Source organism: Ovis aries, chromosome 21, assembly GCF_016772045.2.
Source record: "Ovis aries strain OAR_USU_Benz2616 breed Rambouillet chromosome 21, ARS-UI_Ramb_v3.0, whole genome shotgun sequence".
Classification (NCBI taxonomy): domain Eukaryota; kingdom Metazoa; phylum Chordata; class Mammalia; order Artiodactyla; family Bovidae; genus Ovis; species Ovis aries.
The window spans coordinates 29,426,027-29,447,294 of NC_056074.1; positions in this window are offsets into that span (position 1 = coordinate 29,426,027).

Genomic DNA, 21,268 nt, shown 5'->3' on the forward strand with positions numbered 1-21,268 from the left:
CAGAGCTCACTGATGTGGCCTTTGGCCCACTCACAGGCAATGATGATGCTTTTTCCAGATAGCAGATCTTACCTCCACCTCCACCAGCTAAAAGCTGGGAAGTACTCGATAAGGTCTTCAGAAATGAGGGAGACAATGATGACTGATGGGATTAAATCAAGGGAGAACCTCATTTTCCCCGGGCTGAGTTCCAGGACATTCCAGAAAGTCAGGAGCCGTTAGCCTTTGTTCTGTTCACCTGACTTTGAAACACTGGCCAGAGGCCTCGGGGCAAGTGAGAACGTGAAAGGTCATTTGTTCCTCATCTGGGGCTATACTTGTCTTCCTGTTCCAGCTGGAAATGGCCCCAGAAAAGCAGGAGGAAAAGTCTGCTTTAGTTTCCCAGCCTCCCTTTTCATTACCCTTTCAAGGGCTCCTACCTGGACCCAGGCATCCAAGGCTGTCTTAAATATGACTCTCTACATAGAGTGGAGAAAACAAAAGGCTTTAATTAAATATCTAAAGCTGAGTGCTCTCACGTCAGCTCTTTTGTTTATTGTCCCAAAGCCTGTCTCCTGGAAATTGTAATAACCACTTCAAAGTATAATAATTACTTGATTACGTTATAGTAGTAACAGATTTTGGTTCGATTTGAACAGCAAAGAAAAGCAAAAAACTAAAAAAACCCAAGCAAACTTCATTTCTGCTCCTATAGGTTAAATAAAACCTTTCCAACTGGATGAAATTCCCTAACTTGCTCAATCCCTTTATTCTTCATCAGTCCCTTCTCTCAGGAAACATTTGTTCTGTGACTGTTATTGAACTAAACAGTGCTAAATGCTGAGGACACAATGATAATTAAAACAGAGTCCCCCAACTTCATCGAGCTGACAGCCTGAGAAAGGAGCCAGATACATAAATAAATTGTAAAGCAAGGCAGTACATGCAGTGTTTGAAATATGGTCTGTGTATCTCAGAGGAGGTCTAGCAATCCACCCTGGAGAGTTCAGGGAAGACTTCCTGGAAGAGGAGGCTCCTGGCCTGAGTGTGAATGATGCCTTAGACTGAAATAGGTGAAAGACACAGAAGAGAAAAGGAAGCAGGGATGGGATGAGAGAAGGAAAGATTACTTCAGGCAAAGAGAGACAAGAAAACAAAGTGGCAAGGAAAAAGACATTTCTATGTAGCATCAAGCAGGTGGGGAAAGATGGAAAATAGAGATTTTCCTTGCACTCAGTAAACTTTCATTTTAGAAAGGAAACTGTAAAATGCACAACTCCTTCCTGGAACCTCCTCTGTATCCTGTCCTCCATGGATTCCCACGTACATTTAATTCATAGTGAAAATGGCAGAAAAAATAAAATGTGATGGTCTAAATGTTCAAAGCTCTCTTCACCTCTCTCTCTCTCTCCCATTTTCTGTTCCTTTTGTGAGCACCAAACCCCCAATGGTAGGAAGCATTAGTCTAAAAATAACCTCTCTCAAAGACCCAATTTTTTCTGAGTTTCATAAAACATCTGCTGAACAGTTTCCTATAACTGTTTTTGGCCATTAAATCAAAGCCGGGAGAAACAATGTCCTGTTTCTGCCTTGAAAGCAGAGAACTGCCATGAGGCCTTCCTCTCAGACCCTACGACAATGGAGCCAGAAATAGCTGCGGAGGCTTTGAAACACCTTAAGGCCCCAGTCAGAGCAGAGTTACTGGGGTCTTGTTTTTCTTTCTTTTTAAAGAAGCTGTTCACCTCCCAAGAGCAGAAAAGAAACTCAGATAGGCAAAACCTCATGGGAGAGGGTACACCCTGCCATGCAAATTGCCACCTGCAGGACCAGAGATGGCAAACGTTTGGTGCTGGGTTGGCAGAAACAGCCACTTGGGGAGCCAGGGGTGGGGGGAGATGGCGTCTGACTGTGCGGTCGGGCTTGGCTCTGGGTTCTCAGTAGTTGCAGGGCGCCCACCAGTTCGTGTTGCACAGATGTGGGGCTTTGCTGCTCCAGGGGAAAACTGGGGGAAGCTCACAGACAGAAGGCCTAAAGACACAGTAGCCGCTGTCCAAACGATGCTGCAATTAGCCCAGGGTCCCGGGCAAGACATTTCTCCCCTCTGAGGTGTAGGCCACCCTAACATGAACAAGCATTGATGTGAAAGCTTCTGGGACTGGCAACCACGGCAGATGGAGGAGGAGGAAGAGGAGGAGGCCTGGGGTGATGTGGTCTGGGAAGCCGCCTAGGACCAGACTGGCCCATTCCAGCAGTTGGGAGGTCAGAGTCAAGTGCAGCTCAGCCCTGGAGGGCTGCTGAGGGGCTGATCGGGGCAGAGCCGACCTCACCAGCTTGTCCTGGGCGCTGAGACATCGGAGCTCCTGCACAAGATTCAGCTGGGGCTGAGGGCACAGAGAGCTGGATCTGGTTCCCTGGGGAAGAGGAGGCGGAAGTGGGGTTGGGGAGAGGGGGCTTTGGAGGGGGAAAACTCCTCTCTCTCTCGGATGGGCCTACAGGCTCTGCAGCTGAGTCGAGGATCAGGCAAAAAAGTTCAAGTCAACCTCCTGGTGCCAAGGAGCAGTCAGGACAATAGATGAGAGGACCTGTGACCGTGAGGTTCCAGAGCACAGAGGGTTCACCTACGAGGTGTCCGCTGACCTCCCTTAGCGCATGCTTCTGGCCTCAAAACGTAATGCTGCCTTAAACAGGCAGTGCTGTGTCGCTATCAGGCAGCTCGGGGCAGAGATGGCCCAGGGATCCAGCTGCAGGCACAGGTGTGGATGCGTGGGCCTGGGCGGAGCCCAGTGTGCCAGGCTGATGGGGGCGGGGCTGGAGGTGTTGAGCTGTGGCCGACCCCCTCCTCAGGATCCAGTTCCCTGTGCGTCTGTGTGAGATCTCCCCTTTCTCCTAGAATGGCCTTAGCAGGTTTGTGTGGACCCTGGATTCCACGTTCTGCATTCACCATCTGTAGACTACGTTCACCATCTTCTGACTGGCTTGGAAGACCAGGAAGGCTGACTAGTCTCTGTGGGCACAGCTGGTGGATGCCAGGTCTGGGGTCTTGGAAGCAAAACCAGGAGCTGGAGCTGTGTGCCCTCATCATGGTTTGTGGGCTTGCCCTGAGCACAGAACAGAGCCAAAGAGACGCCGAGATCATTTTCTTCCTGTTTTCTTTCTTTCCTTCTTTCTCTCGTCTCTTCTCTCCTACTTGCTCTCTCCCACCCGCCTTCCTTCCTTCTCTCCCTCTCAGTAGATGCCGGTTGCTATCAGCATTCTGAGAAGAGTTTCATAAAAATGACATTGATTAAGACTTTATCCCCTAAATCTTTTTCGGGGCCAGGTCGTGGGCACTGGGTCAGGAGCGTGCCCCCCAGTCTCTCTGGGTCACGGGTCAGGACATCCTGCCCTTGGCTGGCGAGGGCAGCCCGGTCCTCCCAGCTTCTGAAGCGCCTGCAGTGCGTCCTCCTCACCCTGCCCTTCCTGCAGAAAAGAGCAGCGGATCCTCGTGGGACGCAGCTGTGGGCCTGACACCTGCTGTGGGCGGGAGGCTCGGGGACCGTTGGGCGCTCTCAGCTGTGCCCCTGAGGGCTTGCCTCACAGAGCAGGGGCAGCTGCTGCTGCTTGACTGCGGGGTCTGGACACAATGGACCCTGCAGTGGGAGGGGCCTCAGGTGACCGCCTGTGCCCGGCATGCTCCAGCCTCCGGGCTGGACCCGTGCTCTGTGTCCAAGGACACGGGACTTCTGGTCCTTCATCCCCTGGGAGGCCCTGGGCTTGATGGAGCTGAGAGGGCCACAGGTAGTCACGGGGCCTCACTGGGCTGGGCACCAGGGCCTCCAGAGTAGGCTTCTTGAGAAAGAACCCTAAAGAGGAGGGAAGGAGTCTCTCCCGCCAGCATTTGCTGTGCCGGGGTCAGTGGAGAAGCCAGCTGTGGATGGACCACTACACGGGATGCAGGTGCCTGCACAGTGTGGCACTGGGGACAAAAACACAGACACTCATGTATGCACACACACACACACAGACACACACAGAGAGACATAGACACACACATGCACACACACTCATAGACAGACACACACAGACACAAATATACACAGACACACACACACACAGACACACATAAATATACACAGACACACACAGAGAGACATAGACACACACAGACATATAGACACACACACACACAAACACGCACAGACACAGACACACACAGAGGCATAGACACACACACAGACATACAGACACACAGACATACACACAGAGATACACACAGACATAGACACACACACACCTACAGACACACACACACATACAAACACACGCAGAAACACACAGAGAGACATAGATACACACAGATACACAGACACACACACACAGACAGAGATACACAGACACACAGACACACACACACAGACATAGACACACACACACAAACACACATATACACACAGACAGAGATACACAGACCCACACTCATAGACATACACACACAGACACACGCAGACAAATATAAACAGACACACACACACAGAGACATACACAGACACATACACACAGACATAGACACACAGACAGACACACACACAGACAGACATACACAGAGAGACACAGACACACACACAGATACACAGACACACACACACACAAACATGCACATACACACACAGAAACAGAGACACAGACACACACTGAGACATACAGACACACACACACACACAGAGACACAGACACACGCTAATAGACATACACGCACACAGACACTCAGAGACACACAGACACAGACAAATATACACAGACACACACACAGACACACAGACATATGCACAGACACACACAGACATACACGCATGTCAGGCAGACCCAGGTTCAAGCCTGGCTCCGCCACCTGGTTCTGTCTGTGGGCCAAATACACAGCCTCTCTAAACCTCATATCAAGTAAGATAATACACAGAATGTGTATTCACAGTATTCAACCAAAACGGATCAAGAGTCCACTCTCCGCAGGCCTCTGCCAGGGCTGTGAACACCGCAGAGAACAAAGCCGACACGCTGGAACAGGGTCACAGCTGGGGAGACAGACAACAAGCAAGTGAGCAGACAGACGAATGTCAACTTACAAGTTGTGACGATGGGCCTGATGGAGAGGCCTGGCGACCAGCACGGGAGGGCGGGGTGGGGAGGCACTGCCAGGTCAGGGGTGCTGCCTCAGGAAGTGCGGTTCAGGTCAGATCTGCAGGTGAGAGGAGGCCAGCCTCCAAAAACAGCAAAGCTCCGTCCACTGCAGAGCTCCTGGGATGCCTCGCTAAGTTCTAGAGGCTGGGAGACAAAGGTGCTGCCCCACCTGGGGAAGGAGAGAGGTGGTGAAGGCCCTTGGCAGCAACATGGATGCAACGAGAGATGATCACACTGGTGAAGTAAGTCAAACAGAGAAAGACGAATACTATAAAGACAAATACTATAGACTGTCACTTATATGTGAAAGCTAAACTATGACACACATGAGCCAGAGTCAGAAACAGACTCACAGACAGACTGTGGCTGCCAAGGCGGGATGGGGGATGGGGGGAATGGAACGGGGGCTAGCAGACATCAGCTTTTCATATAGAATGGATGAATAGCAAGGTCCTATTGTATAGCACAGAGAACTGCAGTCACTATCCTAGGATGACTTCTAATGGAAAAGAACAGTTTAAAAAGAATATATATGGAGGCATAACCAAATCCCTTTGCTGCACAGCAAATGTTAATACAACATTTTAAATCAACTATGTTGCTGCTGCTGCTGCTAAGTCGCTTCAGTTGTGTCCGACTCTGTGCGACCCCATAGACGGCAGCCCACTAGGCTCCCCCGTCCCCGGGATTCTCCAGGCAAGAACACAACTATACTTCAATTTTTTAAAAAGACAATTTGATTGAAAAGAAAAATAAAATAAAATTTTCTTTAGAAAATTATAATGACCTAAGCACCCTGGGGACAGAATAGAGCAGATGATAGAGATGGGTGGGCTGGCGGCCGGGGGAAGGGAGTGCTGCCAGTTCCCATAGAAAGGTCAGGGCAGCTGTACTGTGGAGGCGACATTTGGGCAAAGACTGGAGGGGTGTGAGGGAGGAAGGGCACCCAGGTCTGTCCAATCCAGCTTCTGCAATGCCAACATCGGGGCCCGAGTAGGGAGGTGGGAGGAGGCTCCAGGCAGGAGGGGCTCAGCCCAGGAGCACCTCCATTGAGGGGGCACTCAGAGCAGTGGAGCCCCAGATAGAGCTTAAGAGCAGAGCCAGCAGGACTTGCTGACCAACAGCTGAATGTGGGTCAGGAGAAACAGAAGTGTTAAGCAAGATTCCGAGGATCTCAGCCTCAGACATGGAAGCCAGGAGAAGCTGTGTTGGGAGACCCAGCACCCAGCTGAGGCCACAGGAATCCTGAGATGTTCATGTTGTGAGGTCCATGTGTGTCTGGAGTCAGAGGAATTATCTGGGTGAGGTTGCTGGCTCTATATGCTCCCCAAACTGTGAGCCTGGCTGGGTTCAACCAAGGAGAAGAGGGTTAAAAGAAGAGCTGGGGATCCTCCAACGTCAAGAGGAAGCTCAGAAAGGGCTGAATGGAGACCAGTGAGACAAGAGGAGGCCCAGAGGGAGGGCGTCCTCATGATCCAGGGAGGAAAGCACAGCAAGGAGGAAAGGAGGGAAGGATGGTGTCCCACGGCACTTAGGGTATGTGCGTGCATGCTCAGTCATGTCCAACTCTCTGTGACCACATGGAAGGTAGCCCACCAGTTTCCTCTGTCCGTGGGATTTTCCAGGCAATAATACTGGAGTGCGTTGCCGTTTCAAGTGGAAAACAAAAACAAGGTCATTCTTTTCCCAGAGTCACCTGAAAGCCTCCAAACCTCTTCCCCCGAACAATTGCCTGTTCTTGGTGGTACCCTCCCCACCCCTACCTAACAACCGCAGCACAGAAGACCCCCAGCACAGAACAAGGACGGGTGTTATCTCCAGGGCACCACTAATGGAAGGTCAAGTTCCAAAACTGCAACCAGCCTTTGCCTGGGGACTCACGAGTTCACAAATGTAAGAGAAGGATCGCAAGGAAGTGGAAAGAAGCCTGAGGGAAGGGGGTGGCTGGCAGGAGCATCTCAATAGGAATGGATGGAGAGAGGAGACAGTCCTCCACACTTGCTCTTTCAAACAATTTTGAAACTTCCATCCAGTGCCTAAGCACCTCTCAGCTAAGGAGAGGAAGAAGGAAGGAGAACTAGAGGAAGCCCTGCATCAGCCTCAGATAGGCAGCACCTGAGGTCAAGGAGGCGGAGGGAGCACATAGCCCCGGGAGTGATTTTCCTGACCCGCTCCAGGCTGTTTATGGATAGGAAGTCAACGGGCTGGACCACAGAGAAGAAAGTCAAAGCCCCGCCTGCTCACTGCTGATAAGTGATTCTGCAAGACAAGCAGAAGGAGTCCAGACGTAAATCTAAGAAGATCCAGATGCTGGCACAGGGGCCAGTTCCTGAGCTATGACAGCTTCTGGGGAGAGGGGCCCTGACCCCCCAGCTCAGAGCCAGCCCCCTAGGGAGAGGAGCGGACTGTGTCTGCAACCTGATCCCCCCTAATCTTGGCTGCTTCTTCGCTACACCCCCAAAGGCATGGCCCAGGCTCTGTACAATTTGCAGAATCAAATGTGAGCTGTTCAGTAAATGCTTAATAATTGGAATGAGGGGAGTGCGTCTGGCAACTGAATGGGTGTTTTAGGTACCTTCATAAGAGTCCATCCTCACACACAACCTAGGAAGTCATTATTAGTCTGTTTTCATTTGACCAAGGACAAAATGGGGCTCAGAAGGATGAAATAACTTTCCCAAGGTTGCCCAGCTAATTAATGGCCACACTGTGGTTCCTGCTATTTCCATGGTACCCCCAGGCTTACTACCTTAGCCAGCCACTGAGCTTAGATCCCTTGATATTCAGGGGAGAAGGACCACTCAGATATTACATGTCATTTTTCTACTCTTCAAGTATTTTGCATCAAGAAAGAACGGGAGAGAGGATTTAACAAAGCTAGGTACTACTTACCAAAAAGCACAGTCCAGATGTTCCTGGATCCTCCCATCTCCGAGTCTTCTCTTCTTCAGCAAAAGAAAAATGAATTACCCAGTTCCTTCTCCCACGAGTTTCACAGAACAAAGACAATAAGACAAAAACGGGCAATGATGAAGTCAGAGGCACAGAACTGTGGCAAATCAACTTGACCCATATCAAAAAGGCGATAATTGAAACAAGATCTCTCCACGTGCCTGAAAAAAAAACCCAAATTGCTCTAGCAGAAAGGCTCTCCTTCATATCTTGTGACCACTTGTCATCCCACAAGACAGACAGGACAGAAACACCAGGAGGTGAGAAAGAGCAAAGGAATGGAGTGGTGGAGAATGAGGAGAGACAGAGAGAGGGAAAGGCTGGGGGAGGGGGATAAAGATGAAGATCAAAGGACTGGGTACATTTATCTTTAAGCTCACTTCCAACCTTCCAAGTGTGTGAGATTTAGTGACTTGGGGGGATGACCCTGAACATGGGACTCCAGGGCTTTCATTGGAATAAGCCAAATGATAATGAAAAGGAAAGCTTTGAGGTTTTCAAACTTCTTGATAAATAGGAAACAAAGACCTAAAAAGACCAAAGGCTAGCAGAGAGAGAACTTAGCAGAAACCTGGGATGTAAATATATGAGATTGGATTAGAGATGAGAGAAGAAAGAAAAGTTATTGAAAGACAGAATAATCCTTGGGTGGAGTGGAAGAAGGGAAGCAAGATGAACCTGGTCACCTTAGACGTATCTCATACTGACCTTCAAAGTTCAAAGCAGAGGCCACACATTTTCCCACCCTGAACCCTGTTGTTCCTTCCAGGCCCTAACTCATGTAACTCATGATCTGGTGACTTGTTCAGGGCTCTGGCATCCCCAATAGACTGTGAGATCCGTGAGAACACAAGGCATGGTGGGCACTCAGTAAACACTGGTTGGAAAGTTACATGGATAGATGGATGGATGGGTATATACAATGGAGCTTTTTTACCCAACATGACTGATGCTCTGCAGCTATATCTCAGACACCAGCCTTGACCTCCAGGCTCCAAGCTGTTTTTCCAAGGACTGTGCTCCTGTTCAGGCGACTGGTTCTCACCCTTTCCTGATTTCCAGCTCTGCCTCTCCCAGTACTTGGTGTGAGGAGTCTCCTGCAGATCCAGAAGACAGAAAGGGAACTGGCCCAGAGATTCAAGGGGAGGACTAGCAGAAGCGTTGTCTTCTGTGTCCATTCATCTGCCAGCTTGCAGTCTGTGCCAGGGCTGGGGGAGATCGGGAGATGAGGAGGGGAACGTTGCCATGGATATTTAGAGGAGTGGAAAATTTGAGCCAAAGCCAGACTTTCTGTTGCAAGGACTGAGAGAAAACACAGGAGGGCGAGAACATCCCCTCCAAGCTAATTCTTGGCTCAACACAAGGCAAAAGGCAAACAAGCTCACAGTGTGTTTGGAAGGACATACCCTTGGGTCCTGGACCAATTGGCCTCTGACTTCCAAGTCACGTCCACAGCACATCTTGTGTAGATTTCAATCAAGAGCTTCTGCCCTGGGCCTGACACTGTGTGTTCTCAGCGCTAGGGACAAAGCAGAAAAAAATACCAGCTAGGACCTCATCCAAATGGTGCATAGGGCCACTGGGGGAAAGTGTGTAAACAAGGCACTAAGCACATGGTTGCACGTGTGCAAAATGCTGTGGAAGAAAAGCACAGGATGCTCTGAAAGCAAGTATCAGTGGGATCTGACCCAGTAGGGTAAGTGCTCCCCAGGAAGTGACTTCTAGCATCCCCCAGGGATATGGAGGGTGAGTAGGAGTGACCCAGCCCAAGATAGCAGGAAGGGAGGTGGAGTGGGAAGGCCCTGGCTGGAGGCAGCCTGGCCCTCCGAGAGATGAAGAGGCCAGAGTGGCCCCAGTGTAGCGAATAAGAACGTGCCCAGCGGGCTCCACTGAGAAAGGAAAATAGAAAGGCTGGAGGACTCCCCTGGTGGTCCGGTGCTAAAGAATCTGCCTGCCAATACAGGGCATCTGGGGTTCGATCCCTGGTCCAGGAAGATCCCACATGCGGCAGAGCAACTAAGGCGGGCGCCACAACTACCAAGCCGCGCTTGGTAACCCGGGAGCCACAGCGAGAGAAGCCACCGCAACGAGAAGCCGGCGAACCAGGACTAGAGAAAGTCCAGTCACAGCAGTAAAGACCCAGCGCAGCCAAAAAAATGTTAAAAAAGAAAGCCTGGGGGCATGATGACACTCCTGCTAGTGGCGTCAAGGTGGAGGATGCTGGAACTAATCCAAAGCAGCAATAGACGCTGCAGTTATGTCAAACTGAGGCCTGACCACCCCCCACCCCGCCCCCGCCCCCGGGAGACTGTGGCTCAGAAACAAGGCTAGTGGGCCCAAGTGGCCCATTGTGCCTTGGTGAGGGGTGGGGGCAGGAGAGAGGGCCAGCTCCATGGAGCCAGAGGCTGGAGGGCCTCCCAGCTAGCGGCTGGGAGCTGCATGTGTGGCATCAGGGCCCAGGCCAGGCTTGGGGATAAGCTGTGTGTAAACAAATACTAAACTATGCAAGGCAGACCGGAGAGACTGTAAGGATTTGCAAAAATCCTTAGGCTGCAATAAACAGGGGCGTCTCGGAGAAGCACATAGAGAAGGTTAACTTTAAAAGAAAAAGATGGGCAAATCTGGGGGAGTTCTAAAGAGTGGGGCACATTCCTGGGTTGAAGAGGGGGAGGACTGAAGGAGGTCTGTATCTCAAAAGGGAGGACCAGATAGAGAGATGGGTCAAACCGCTGGGGCACCCACCCAGGGCCTTTTGACTTCAGGTCAGAAGATTTCCATGAGAGGCACTGGAGGTTTCGAAAGGTGGGCACCAGCATAAGTGTAGGTGAAAGAGATTTTGTCAGACAGTGTTGGAGAAGACTTTTGAGGGTCCCTTGAACTGCAAAGAGATCCAACCAGTCCATTCAGAAGGAGATCAGTCCTGGGTGTTCTTTGGAAGGACTGATGCTAAAGCTGAAACTCCAATACCTTGGCTACCTCATGCAAAGAGTTGACTCATTGGAAAAGACTCTGATGCTGGGAGGGATTGGGGGCAGGAGGAGAAGGGGACGATAGAGGATGAGATGGCTGGATGGCATCACTGACTTGATGGACGTGAGTTTGGATGAACTCTGGGAGTTGGTGATGCACAGGGAGGCCTGGTGTGCTGCGATTCATGGGGTCGCAAAGTCGGACACGACTGAGAGACTGAACTGAACTGAACTGAACATAAACAGAGCAGGAGAGGTGAGAGAGGCTAGTTAGATGGCACAGCCATCTAGGTCCTTATAGGTGGCACGGGGTGGGGGGGGCAAGGCAAGGGCCAAGGGTCCTGGACCACAGGAGGTGGGCAAGAAAGTGCCGAACCCCAGAAGCATTTCCGCAGCAACAGGCAGGATCCATGGACTTCCAGGTGGCTCACTGGTAAAGAACCTGTCTACCAATGCAGGAGATGCAGGAGGTATGGGTTAGATCTCTGGGTCGGGAAGATCCTCTGGAGCAGGAAATGGCAACCACTCCAGTATTTTTGCCTGGGAAATCCCATGGACAGAAGAGCCTGGTGGGTCATAGTCCATGGGGTCTCAAAGAGTCGGACACAACTGAGCAACTGAGCAGGCCGCATGCATGCAGGCGGGATCTGGTGTAGGCAGGAACCACGCTCCTCCCATGCTCTTAGATCTGGGTCTGCACACTGGGAGGATGGCTGAAACACTGAAGGAAAGGAGGAGGGGTGGTGGGGAGCAGAAAGGGGTGGGGCACTCTAACTAGGGATATTTTAAATTTCATCAAAGACAGTTTCAACCCAAAGTCAATGGTTGGCAATTTTTTTTTTTTTTTAAAGCGGCCGAAAAAAAATCTTAGGAGGAAACTTAATACATAAAATATGAGTTTGGCCAAAAAGTTCACTCTGTTTTTCCTGTAACATCTTCTGAACAAACCCAGAGGAATTTTTTGGCCAACCCACAAGATCAAAGGGAGATGTGCTAGACTGAAGCTAGGCGGGCCCCCAAACATTAGCCCCTCTACACCCCCTTCCCCACACCTCAGATCCCAAGGAGCCCACAGAGGAATGTTGGTACCCAGTGCTGGGGGCAGTTGAACAGACTGATCAGACTTGGTTGGGATTAGAGTCAGAGATGAAGATTTGGGGTTCCCAGCACAGAACTGGTGACTAAAGACATTTAGGACATCACTGAGGGAGATGGAGTCCAGTGCTGAGCGTGGGACATTGCCATTTAGGGACAAAGGGAGCAGAGATGACCCTCAGCCAAGTGTCCAGCCTGTGTCACCATTTCAAAGCTAAATGTCATGTCTGTGCAGTAGACACGTCTTCCCTCCAGGACTCTCTCTCCCTCCCTCTCCCCACTCTGAGCCCAGGCTCTGACCCCACCCCTCCCTCTCCTTGTGTGGTCTCCTCTCCCCTCCTCCTCCTCCCTTCTCCTCTTTCTCGCCTTCCCCCAGCGCCACTGCCACCCCGCCCTCTCCCGTCCCCACCCCCGCCCCTTGCCGGGGTCTTTTTGGTCACGGTTTATTTTTAGCTCCTCTGCCATCCTGAGGATGTGAACCATATTCCTGAGTCATGGTTTTTGCAAGGAAGCAGGGACAGACGGCTCCCCCTACTTCTCTGAAGATCACTTATCAACCACTAGCCAGACCAGCAGGGGCGAGAGCGTAATCTGCCAGTTCCTCTCCTGGTTGGAGCCCCCAGTGTCCACTCTGCCTCCCGGGACCTCTCCCAGCCTCAGCTTTACCTATGCTGATGCAGGAGAATCACACCGAGTCACAGATGTATCCACTTGCCGGGGACCCGGGCTGACAGTGTGAAGTCAGGGTGTCAGCAGCTCATGCTGATGAGGGAGTGGGAGGCCCTTCTCCCTCCGGACAGTAACGGAGCAGATGCCATGTCTGTCTGGCCGTGGGGACGAGCCCCCAGGTTAGCGACGACCAGTTAAACAAGTACACACATCACATCCCCTACTGGTCAATATCCCCAAATGGGGGAGAAAGAAATTGCGTTTCTGTGACAGTGTGTCACCCAGTCCTACAACGTAAACATCCCCATGGTGGTACCCCATGGTGTCAAATGTGACAGGATTGTTGCTCTATTGCCAAGTCGAGTCCTACTCTATGCGACCCCATGGACTGCAGCACGCCAGGCTCCTCCGTCCTTCACCATCTGCCGGAGTTTGCTCAGACTCATGGTGATGCCATCTAACACCTCATCCTCTGCTTCCCCTCCTCCTCCTGCCTTCAGTCTTTCCCAGTATCAGAGTCTTTGCAACGAGTCGGCTGTTCGCATCAGGTGGCCAAAATACTGAAGTCTCTGCTTCAGCATCAGTCCTTCCAATGACTATTCACAGCTGATTTCCTTTAGGATTCGTTATAATACTATATAACATTATATAATATTATAATTATTATATATATTACTATATAACACTATATAATAATATACCCGTGCTGGATTCATGTTGATGTATGGCAAAACCAATACAATATTGTAAAGTAATTAACCTCCAATTAAAATAAATTTATATTTAAAAAAGAAAAAATATATAACATTATATAATATATATAACATTATATAATAATATAATCTCAGCATTATAATGCTGAGACGAGACTCAGCCTCTCCTTGGCCATTTCACTTCTTTCTGTGTTGTCTCTCTCTTTGTGTCTCTCTCTCCTTTTTTTTCCAGCACCACTCCCTTCCCTTCATCCAACATTTTTATACCTTTGCCTGAAGCTTGAGAATCTCTGTGTGCCTTTCAGAGGCTTTGGGATTTCCCAACAGAAGATATAAAATGATGTGTAAACACACGGCTGGGTGAGAGGTGGGAAAGAGAATTTAAAGTCCTCAATCTGTTCTTCTGTGACTAGTTTCTTCCAGATGGACACGGATGGTCCCAGGGGTTTTGCTCTAAGAGGGGCTGATTTACTGACCTCAGTGCGAGTCCTAGGACCCGGAGGATCCCTGTAGGATATTAGTCACTCTATAAAACCTCCAGGCCAGTTTCCCAGGCTGTGGGGGCCTATAGAAAATTTCCCATAGGGTTCCAGAGCCTGAGAACATATGCATCTCACGGCTTGGCCATGGGTTCGTGTTGCATCGGATGTGATCTGTCTCATAAAACATGACTTCGAAAATGTCCCCAGACAAAACTGTAAAGTTTCTCGACTTCTCTCCCACCCAGTCACCCTCCTCTGGGCCACAAAGCACAGCAGAGCCCAGAGGAGTCTGGAGTCCTTGATGCATGCTTGTTTCCAAGATGGCACACGGGGAGTCTGGGGATGGTGGTGGGGCAGATGAGGGGCAGAGAGAGCTGGGGAAAGCAAGTCTGCTCTCCCCCAGCAGGGAGCAGTGCTCAGAGATTATCCAGCATGAATCCTTCCCACAACCTCCCTTTCTTGGATTTATTTTTTGGATCTTGGTTTCAAATCCCCCTTTCTCTCCCCAGAAGTCAGCTTCACCTGTGAAGCCCTTTCCAGGTTATGACATTTTTAGTTGCTTAGTCCAGCTCTTTGCCATCCTGCAGACTGTAGCCTGCAGAGTCTGCTGCCCATGGGATTCTCCAGGCAAGAATACCAGAGTGGGCTGCCATTCCTTCTTCAAGGGATTTTCCTAACCCAGGGATCGAACCCACATCTTCTACTTTGGCAGGCAGATTCCTCACTGCTGAGCCACCTGGGAAGCCCTCTGCAGCTGATCATCAAATGCAAGGGAAGTGCCAGCCACATCTCAGCGACAACCAGCAAGATAACACATTTATTCTCTATGTTCCCTCTCTCAGACCTCTAGGCCACTCATTTCCACAGAAAGGAATTCTGATTCAGAAGAGGCGAAGAGATCAGAGTGGATGGAAGTTAGAAGATGAGGAAGACAGAGGGCATGTATGCCTGCAGCAGACCATGGGGGAGAAGTCTTATGCCCGTTAGATGTGTGGGCTGCACCCTGTCACCTGACCCGGGGGAGATGATCCAGGCTCAGCCTGTGCGTCTGACGCAGGATGCTCTTGTCCTGACGTGAACACAGGCTGCAGGCGTGACCCCCTGGTCTTGTTCTTTTCTTCCTGCCCTGATCAGCAGCAGCCTGAGTCATCGTGTCTGTATCTTGATCTACCCCCCAAATAGCAGCTTAGAACAAAGTGAAAAGCATTCCTCCTAAAAAGCACGACTGGTATTTTTAGAGTATCTTTACTCCTAATGGTGAAATACATGGATGTATCACTTTGGTCCTGAGGCTGCTGTTTGGACCAAAAAACACACAAGCACCCCTAGGTTCTAGGATCTGAGACCTTATCCTCCATCTGTGGGCAGAGCAAGAAGTCCTTAAACCCCTGGGCTGGGCTCAGCCTCCCTGTCACTGTCTCTTCCTCCAGGTCTCAACCAAGAAGCCGAGAGTGAGGACAGGAAGAAACACCCAGGCTTCTGGAAGAGGCAAAAACACACCAAACTTGCCAAGTTTTACACCAACTTTCTGAGCGCTAATGAGATCTAAGCTTCTGGGTTTGGGGCTGACTTACACCAGCCTGGGGTGACTTCCTGTTTTTGAAGAACCAAGGTGGGTAGACACTCAGAGCCGTGATCTGGGCACCAGGCAACTTTGACACCACTGTTAACCACCAACGTCAGCGTCACTGGAGCTGACACTGTTGGTGAGATGCCGTTAGCCCCAGACAAGAGGTTTCTAAAGCCAGGTGGCCATGGGCTTTCTTTGAGATGGGAGGAGGCCAAGACAGGGTCAGGCTTTGGGCCTCCCTTGAGCTCCTGGCTGATGGCTGGGGAACAAAGAAAGCAGTGCTGAAAGAGGGTGACAGGTCAGAGACACACACTCATGCTGGGAGCTGCTGTCTCGCTAATCACAGGAAAAGGTCTAAGGGAGGATGAGGATACCTGAACAGGGGCCTTGGGACTAAAGGGCACCATCGGGTCACCAGGACAACACATCTACTGGATTTCCTGGGCAAGAGCCACTTTCAGTTTGCTGTCTGAATGGTCCGTATGCAGAACCAACTGGCAGACCACAGGTCCTCCTGCCACAGCAGTGGGGAGCGCCAGGCCCAGGGGCTGCACTGGTGGTCAGCTCGGACCTGGCTGTGGGTCAGGGATGCCCCACTCTGTGAGGTTTCCCAACGGCTCCTTGGAGAACGGTGTGAGCTCCACAGGCGCTCCCCGCTCTCCAGCTCCTCGTGCACAACAGCCACTGCCACCACCCGATGTGATGCCGTGTGGGTCTTCCCCCCACCTCACCCCTAAAGATAGTAAGGCATTCACTCAATAGCGTTAAAGGAATAAGTCTGTGTGCGTGCGTGATAAGTCACTTCAGCTGTGTCTGACTCTTTGTGACCCTATGGACCACACCCCTCAGGCTCCTCTGTCCAGGGGGTTCTCCAGGCAAGAATACTGGAGTGGGTAGTCATTCCCTTCTTCAGAGAATCTTCCAGACCCAGGGATCGAACCTGCATCTCTTACGTCTCCTGCAATGGTAGGCGGCTTCTTTGCCACTAGCGCTACCTTATCCCTCCCCAGCCTAAGCTCAAGAATGGGGCCTGCAGCTTACAACTGTGTACCTCCCAGTGGCTTGTACACACTAGGTGCTCTAATGAGCAAACACGGGTTGATTCTAGTGGATTCTAGCCCTGGAAGAAGGGATAGGAATAAAGAACAGGAGCCAAGCAGGCAGGAATCATGCTGCGTCCTTCCAAGAATGCACCCACCTTCATACCCCTCACTCAGCAGCCCTCAACCAGAGTCCAGTCTGACCCCAGCTCAGAGCAACCGAGGGCTGTGTGTTCCCCTCCTCCGCAAAATTCCAACCCCCTTCCCCCAACACTCCACTGACATAAGTCTTTCCACCCTTCACTCGGCATTACCTGGTCTCCACAGAGTACCTGAACATCAGTTCAGTTCAGTTCAGTCGCTCAGTCGTGTCCGACTCTTTGCGACTCCATGGACTGTAGCACGCCAGGCTTCCCTATCAATCACCAGCTCCCAGAGCTTGCTCAAACTCATGTCCATTGAGTTGGGGATGCCATCCAATAATCTCATCCTCTGTCATCCCCTTCTTCTCCTTTCTTCAATCTTTCCCAGCATCAGGGTCTTTTCCAATGAGTCCATTCTTCACATCGGGTGGCCAAAGTATTGGAGTTTCAGCTTCAGCATCAGTCCTTCCAATGAATATTCAGGATTGATTTCCTTTAGGATGGACTGGTTGGATCTCCTTGCAGTCCAAGGGACTCTCAAGAGTCCCCTCCAACACCACAGTTCAAAAGCATCAATTCTTTGGCACTCAGCTTTCTTTATGGTCCAACTCTCCCATCCATACATGACTACTGGAAAAACCATAGCTTTGACTAGACTGACCATTGTTGGCAAAGTAGTATCTCTGCTTTTTAATGTGCTGTCTAGGTTGGTCATAGCTTTTCTTCCAAGGAGCAAGCATCTTTCAATTTCATGGCTGCAGTCACCATCTGCAGTGATTTTGGAGCCCCCAAGTCTGTCATTGTTTCCATTGTTTCCCCATCTATTTGCAAAGAAATGACGGCACTGGATGCCATGATCTTAAGTTTTCTGAATGTTGAGTTTTAAGCCAACCTTTTCATTCTCCTCCTTCACTTTGCTTCAAGAGGCTCTTTAGTTCTTCTTTGCTTTCTGCCATAAGGGTGGTGTCATCTGTGTATCTGAGGTTATTGATATTTCTCCTGGCAATCTTGATTCCAGCTTGTGCTTCATCCAGCCCAGCATTTCATATGATGTACTCTGCATATAAGTTAAATAAGCAGGGTGACAATATACAGCCTTGACGTACTCCTTTCCCGATTTGGAAACAGTCTGTTGTTTCATGTCCAGTTTTAACTGGACATCAACCATCACAATCCATGAATCCACTCCTGCCTGATCAACATCAAAAGACACAAAAGCCTGGTTTTTACCAGCAATCCAGACTCACTGCACCCCTTTCCCCAGGAATGAGCTTCTCTGAGCAGAAAGCATGATACATTTGGGCTGGGATAGGAACTGACAGTGGGAAGGGGGTAAAAGCCCTCTGGAGCTTACTCTCTTCTGATGCTGAACAATGGCAATCATTTTCTTTTCTTTTCTTTTTTTTTTTTTTTTTTTGGCAATCATTTTCTGATGAACTTGTTTTGCACATAGCAGCCATCCTGAGCACTGCATGCTAACACTTCTATCTCATTCTCAGGATTGGAAGGTCAAGGGCTCACATGAGACCCCACCTGGAGCCCAGGTTCTCTCAGCCTTGGAGTCCCCTGCCGGTGCCCGGCACCACAAAAACACCCAGACTTTGGGCTCAGAGAGACTTGAGTCTGAACTCCACATTTGCTAACAGTATGACCTTGAAAAGGAATTAAACTCACTAAGCTTCAGTCGATCTTGTGTGAAAACAAGAAATAAGATGCAACTCCCTGGGTGGGTATGATATTTCAGTGAGATAGCAAACAGAAGGTGCCTAGTCGGTGTCAAGGCATGGAAGATATTTGATAATGCAAAAGTCAGCATGGCAACCTTTCTTTCTTTCTTTCTTTTTTTTTTTTTTTTGGTAGAATGCCAGGTATCTTAGAGGTCCCAGTGGAGATTTCAAAGATAACTTTATAAGCTACCAAGAAAAGGGAGACATGAAGAGGAAGACAAAGAGGGAGAAAGAGAAAAAGAAAAGAGCACTGACCAGTGTATCTGGGTTGAAATGATAAGAACAGCAGTCAGCCAGCAGCTTTGTGCAATGTGAAAATTGGTAGCCACGAGCAAGGCTGCAAGGCTGTCACACAGTGAAAACTCAAGTAGGTCTTTATGGACGAGGAAGAATCCAGCAGGAAAAAGAAAAGGTATTTCAGGCAGAAGGGATCACACATGCCAAACGCCAAGGTGGGATCCCTGGTCTCGGGTGGCCTGTATCGTGGTCTATAGAGGGAAAGCCACAAGAAATAGAAGAGAGTCATGCCATACTGTGATGGGCCCACCTTGCCTGAGCAATGGGACTTTAATTCAAGTCCTCAGAGACTTCCGGTGGGGGACTAGGGGAGACAGTGGCAATTCACTCCAGTGTTCTTGTCTGAAAATGCCTTGGACAAAGGGAGCCTGGCAAGCTATAGCCTGTGGGTCAAAGAGTTGGAAAGACTTAGCAATTAAACAATATTAATGGGGCAATAGGGGGAACAGGACCAGATTTGCTTCAGAAAGATGACTCGGCTCAGTGGAGGGGATGCGATGTGCGGGGTGGGTGGTGGGGGTGGGCGGGAGGATAGGAAGGGGTCCCAGGGGAGGGGAAGTAGGGGCAGAGGGAGTTAGCAGCCTTTCTAAAAAGGAAACCACACAGGCTGATGGCCTCATGTAGTCAATGAGTATAATCCACAAAGCCAAAGGTGAGTTCCAGACTGGCTAAAAATCTCCAGCATGACTTGGGTTTCTTGGTGTGGCCGGTTTCTCCTGCCCTCCTATCTCTGCTTCCCAGCTGCTTTCTAATCCCAGAGATAAACGTGAGTAATCCAAAGGAAAGGGCCCCCAAAACCAAAGGGAATATTTATTTTAAGTAGATTGACGTCTGTAGGAAGGGAAAAAAAATAAAAACCTACCAAGGCCTGAATGGGGAACCATGACATTCACACAGCCAGGCCATTGTGTAAAGAGAAAAATTCCTCAAGATTGTGTTTGTCCAAGAAATCAGACAGTTTACGGTCCCTGAGTCAAAACACTCAAAGATTGGAAGCCAGGGTTTCCTGGGCTGAACCCAGTTACTAAATAAAATGAAAAGGAAGGAGCAATTAGATGCCGCGGATTGTTGGGAAGTGGGTGGGGTCAGTTCCAAGGCTTGAATTCAGCAGATGTGACAGAAGAAATGCAGGGAGGAGGCCCTTGGGTTTGCCAACCCCCCACCCACCCAAACGGGTGCTGCTGTGCCCCACAGCTAGACTTTCTGGGGGCTGGAGGTGGCCTGGGCCCCGTGGAGGCTCTGAGCCTGGCCAGGTCTTAAGAGGCAGCCAGGCTCATTGCAGAAATCAAAAGACACTGGCTCTCTTCTCGTTCATTTGAGGAGCAGTCTTCGGCGGTGTCCTGCAAAGAATGGCCCCCATGGGGAGTCTGCCTGTCTTCTTCCAACCTTCCAGAAATGTTGGGAGAGTGGGGATCAGGGACTCTATCATCTATGAGGAAAGGGATTCATGGCAAAAGTCACCAGGTGGGAAGAGTGGGAAAGAAAGAGGGACAGAGAGAGAGCAGGACCATGAGGAGGCTGCCTGGTAACATCGGGGGCTTCTGCCCTCCTTCCTCCTCCCCTAGGCCCGCACCCCATGAGCTCAGACGCCACGCTGCACTCATGGCAGCAGGGTGACTTTCAGGACCATCCTGGCCGAACACAAAGGGAAGAAAGGGGCCGGGCGAGCACAGGACATGTCTGTGCCCCTGGTCAGCGACTATGAGCTGCTAGTAGGAAGTGAGAGTCCAGCTGCCTCCTGCCTGGGGGGAAAAGATACCAGCCACATGGAGCCTGGCTATGTGTGTTTGGGGTTGCCCAGCGACCTGGCTGTTGCTCAGATGATCCCCAGAGGATCACACCTCAGTGATCTCCAGAGGGTGCCCTTTCTGGGTTGGGGTTACTGATGGAGCAGTGAGGTATAGACCTTTGAAGATTCTCCAGAACTGAAGTCCAAAAGATGGACTTGGAGAGCTCCTCCAAGGGTTTTCTTAAGCTGAATTGAGGACAAGTTTTAGTCCAGTGCTTCAAGTAATGGCAAATTCAGAGGGGGTGTGAAATTTCTTCCCAAAGGTGAGGAGCAGAAACATTTCATAAACAAATGAAAGAGGGGGAAAAAAAAAAAAACCCACCGAAGCCTGTAAAAGATTAACTGTGTCTCTGATTTCTATTTTTACTCTAAAGTCCTTTCAAAGGAAAGCTTCATTTTTACAACTGACCCTTCCAGGAACAGAATTAAGTGGTTTCTAGAGTTGAATTTGATTTTCTGTGTCCCTGAGGAGTGTTTCACGGTCACCTGCACCGCACGGCGGAAAAGAGAATGTATTGTCAGACCTCACCGATGCCTTCAAAGGGCTTAGGGGGCGCACCACTAATATTCAGGTCTGTCTCCACCTTTCTCTGCTGACTTGGGTGGGTGCGGAGGGCAAGGTTGTTTTGAAATAGTGTAGATGGCCTGGATTGAAGCACAGCTCAAATCACCGAGGTGGACTGGGGACC